Source organism: Triticum aestivum, chromosome 7D, assembly GCF_018294505.1.
Source record: "Triticum aestivum cultivar Chinese Spring chromosome 7D, IWGSC CS RefSeq v2.1, whole genome shotgun sequence".
NCBI lineage: Eukaryota > Viridiplantae > Streptophyta > Magnoliopsida > Poales > Poaceae > Triticum > Triticum aestivum.
In genome coordinates this window covers 75,706,514-75,711,513 of record NC_057814.1, presented here as the reverse complement: position 1 = coordinate 75,711,513, position 5,000 = coordinate 75,706,514, and positions in this window count along the sequence as shown.

Genomic DNA, 5,000 nt, shown 5'->3' with positions numbered 1-5,000 from the left:
TCCTCTGAGGTAATCTTCGCCATCACGCTGGTGTCAAACTAGTCCGGCAATATAGCTCCACGGCTGCCGACCTGCGCTAGACATGTCGTCGCTTTTTGAGCCGACCTCAACTTCTTCGAATCCTCACCTCGGCGAGCCGAGCAAGAGTTCGGAATCGCCAAAGGTAAATCATCACCAACATCGCCGCCCCGCAGATTACACGGAGCGGGCACACCGGCATCGCCGCATGGTCACTTCATCAAACCAGCATTGGCCGCGTCATAAGTTACGGCATGCGTCAGCATGGCCGCATTGTTGCTTCTTCGAGCCGATGTCCATCACGCCGAAATACCTCAACACCTCGGCTGACATGGCGGCTGCAACGACTCCTCACCGACCTGCTCCGTCACGTCGGCTAGACTGGGGACTTGGCTATTTCTTCGCCAACATACTCCGGTGACTTCGGTGTCACCAGCCGACCAGCTTCGTCACGTTAGCTGGACCGAGGGCTTCGCCATGCCGTCGCTTTATCGCTCATCAGGCAATGGGTATGCGGATCGATTCCCAATTTTGGGAGTCGCTTTTCTTCGGACTGCTACAACAGATAAACCAGGTGCTATTAATCCTAGTAATTTCTTCTTGCTTGGGTTTACTTTTCCGAAGAATTATGATTCTGGTTTGGTCCATCATCTGTACACAGTATGTCAAATGATAGCCACATTAACGACGGTCGCGTGGTGGTTCAGTCGGTTTCCGTATATAGTTCGGCGAAGAACGCCTCCGGAACCCGGACCGCCCTGCAAACTCAAGCTTTGTCACGCCTTCACTGTGTCATGCCGATGCCCTGCATCGACATTGGCTTTGGCGCCAGGCCACATCCATTTTATTTTGCGTAAATTAATAATGCAAGGATTTTTATATATTTATATTATTATTGTTGGCCTGCACTATTTTACATGTGCAGGTAATGGACTTTGACTGCGTCACGTGGTCTCTTCGACGTCACTCTGCCGGCCTACATTGGCCGTGCAATGTAACCACTTCGGAGTGCCGAGCTCTTCGCTCCGCCACCTCGGGACTGGCTTGGGGGATGGAACCTTGTACCGCATCAAGCTCGGGCCATGTCATCAATGCCGAACGCATTAACCAGCTAAGTCGCTTTCATGCTCAAAGCTTTAAATTTTTAACCTGCGTTCGGTTCGACCAAGCATTATACTTTTTTGAAAAAAGTTGTTTGTGTAAAATTCCTTGTCATAACTTTGTTTGTGACACACATACTCAAATCCCCTTTTTATTTGGGGGGTCCCTTGATGGAGATTTTCCTCTTGCATATGATTATACTTGTACGGCTTCGTTCCTTGTTCGTGTATTACGCCACAATATGCACCATATTGACCTAAGCGATTTGCAAGCTGGGTTGCCTTGCTCCTGTGTTTACCTCTACGTTCCCGATTGTTCGGCTAGGGAGTAAAGGGAGCACAACTGCGATTGTCACGATTGGGTCATCTGTGCCGGACCTCAGACTGGGTGAAGCCGAAAGCTAGCGCTCTTACTGTTTTCAATAATGGTCGGCACACAACGGAACTCATGAGTACAAAAAATCTATTGCACAAGTCTCATAGTAATAATGAGCAACCGAAGAAAGGTATCGGTGGGGGTACTCTTTTCTTCGAAGATGCTTCTTACACTTTGTCTAGTATGGCATAAGTTCCCTGAGCGCGCTTTGTCTATTACAGCCTTATGGCCTGATTGCCAGGTTATCGGAAACACCGTCGATATTCTCGACAGGTGGAGTACATAACACTTTTTGGTCCTTGACCGAAGAGGGAGAAGCTGACGGTCGGTTAAGACGCGTATAAAGTTCGGGTGAACACACGTATATGATATAAGTACTTCGATACATACAATCATTATACATAAAATTCTTTTACCCAAGTCACTTGGGGGCTCTTCAATTTATATGAGTTGTTTTATAGTAAATGTGTTTTCTTCTTGGTCGTGGCAAAGTCTTTTTCTACCGCTCCTTTTTTGACCCGAAGTCTTGAGATCGGATTTGTCATGTTAAAGCACAACAGAAGCACAATTTTTTTCGAATTCTCGGATTGGCACCGAACACTTGATCTTTTTCGGACGTCATGTTTTAATTGACTTTTTTGGTTGTCCAAGCTTTTGGCACATTTAAACTATTTGTGTGTTTCCAACATAAGTCTCGCAGTGCAATGCCGGACATCATTAGAGATTCGGCAAAAACATTCTCGGATGTTGCTATATATGCATCGGTCTCGAATTGTGTCTTCGGTCAATAGTTGGGCTGCCCGGCTCCTGTGCTTGACTCCTATGTTCCGCTTTGTTCGGCTAGGTGTGCAACGGGAGAACCACTGCGATTGTGCTTCTAGCTCACATGGTTAAGCACCTTAGTGGAGAAAGCCAAAAACTGACTGTCACAATAAGCGCAAACTGGTCAGCGATCCGATAACCGTGTTAAATGATGGGCCGTTCATAACATTGGCCGAAGTGTTTACGGCTTGACCTCAGCTGTCGCCGAACACTAACCGGGGGCTCGTAGCTAGCTTCCCCAGTTTAAAGCTCCTATGACTAAGTGAAAGTTATAAAGCCAAAGATATCTGATTGCCTCGTTTCCGCTAACACAACCGCCTCTGGGCACCGAGACGTCGGCTAAGGGTTGTCTGGTTATTGCAAAAACACCATGCGTAGTATCTACAAAGGGGTAGAAGCCGACGATGGGCCACTTTCAACTGATAAATAGTCGCAATGAAGTCAAAATAAGTATATATCATCAGCATTTGTATTCATTATACAAGCGTTTCCTTCCGTACTTATCGTTATAAAGCCATAAATATGCATCAATTTGACTTAAGATTTTGGCCAAGTTGGGTTGCCTGGCTCCTGTGCTTACCCCTACGTTCCCGATTGTTCGGCTAGGCGGTAAAGGGAGCACCTCTGTTATTGTTACTACCGGGTCATCCGAGTTAGTACCTCAGACTGGGTGAAGCCGAAAGCTAGCAATCTTAAAGGATCACAGTGGTCGGCAATGACGGAAGTAAAATTTTTGGTTCATTAATACCATAGAGTTCGGGATCTTTTCCCGAACTAAATCCTCAATATTTTCCTCCCACATTGATCGGAGCTGAGGTTTCATGATCATGCTTAGCATGACAACCCAAAGAAAGGAACCGATAGTGGGACTATTTTCTTTGGAAGATGTTTCTTACGTTAAAAAGAAATATAACATATCTCTCCGCGTACCTTTGTTTATAAAGCCGTATGGCCGGATTGCCTTGTTTGCCGTAAGTCTTTGCCCTCATAAAGGCTTTATAAAGTAGGACAAACACTCCTCGGCTGTTGGCCAAGGAGGTGGAAGCCGATGGTCGGTCAACAAAGTTTTTTACAATGCGGATCTGAGCATTAATGATGTAGAGTACTTGGATACATAGAACATTACACATACTTTGTGATTTTACTCTGGATATCGATCCTTAATTCGGCTACCCGTGCCCACATTAAGGCTCGGTGCCTACTGGGCTTCTGCTTATCATTTACAAATATTAAAGGGGTACGTCGATCCCCTGATCTGGTGTTGCCACCCGACCAGCTGTGTCTCGGGGGCTATGGCATTGCCTATTCAATGCAGAAAATTTGCAGTGCTCAATGTTCGGCTTGACCGAACTATGCGCAAGCGCGTCTTCGGACAATAATAGGTACCATCTGCACCTATCCGGCATCAAGCTAACATATTACGACGACTTCTCAAGACCCTCTATCAAGGGCCTGTTCGCCGATCACTATTTTCCCTAATATATTACACCGCGTTTCTATTCCTAAGTATGCCACCGAGCTGGGAATTGATCCTTAGGCCGATTTCATGAATCGACCTGAGTCTCAGGGGCTACTGGGGTCAGCGGTTTGATTTTATCCTTTCGGTTCATCCCGGATATTAGGCCAACATGCACCTTGAGGGCTACTAGCTATACATCTCGTCAGAGATTACATTGCACAATTCGGAATTAAATTCATAAAAATCAGCCCGTGGCCAAGGTGGTGCACCACCTCGGAAGCAGTCCGGCATAAAGCTCGGGCGCCAGTGGCTGGCTCCATAGAGGGCATTTCCGGTATTAAGCTTAGCTAAACTCTTTCAAAAAATTTCAACCAAGGTGATCTATGACACCTCGGATATAATCCGGCATTGGAGCTCGGATATAGTCCGGCGTTGGAGCTTGGACACAGTCCGGCGTTGGATCCTGGATACATTCCGGCGTTGGAGCTCGGAAGCAGTCCGGCGTTGGAGCTCGGACGCAAGAGTACAATGCCGCCCGGGAACAACTTCAAACCCGAGGTGTGGCATAAAAATAACAAGGCATTGATAAAGGCCGAGAACTTAAAGGGGCTCCTCGGATACCCGACGTGTAAACTCTTCGGATTTACTTTGGTGATTCTCAAGATCGAAGATGAGCAGATTTGTTGAACCAGTTTTCAAGACCAAAGAACGAAGATGAAGAACAATGCGGAAGAATCGAGGAGCGTCCCCAACTTGAAGACCAGTTTAGGGGGCTACTGACGGTGTCCTGGACTAGGGGTACTCACCATGTCGTTTCCCGATCAGTTAGATTGGGCCGAGGACCCCCATGGCCGTATACTCATGGGCCAGTTTGGACAGTTGCCGCATACAAGGAAGATTCCACAAGACTTGGTGATCAAGACAAGGACTCCTCCCCACCGGCGTATTCGGCTAGGACTCTTGTCATCCTAGGCCTCTGGTGCATTATATAAACCGAGGCCAGGCTAGTCGATAGATATATACAACAATCATAATCATAGGCTAGCTTCTAGGGTTTAGCCTCTACGATCTGGTGGTAGATCAACTCTTGTAATACTCATATCATCAAGATCAATCAAGCAGGAAGTAGGGTATTACCTCCATCGAGGGGGCCCGAAACTGGGTAAACATTGTGTCCCCCGCCTCCCATTACCCATTGATCCATGACACACAGCTTGGGACCCCC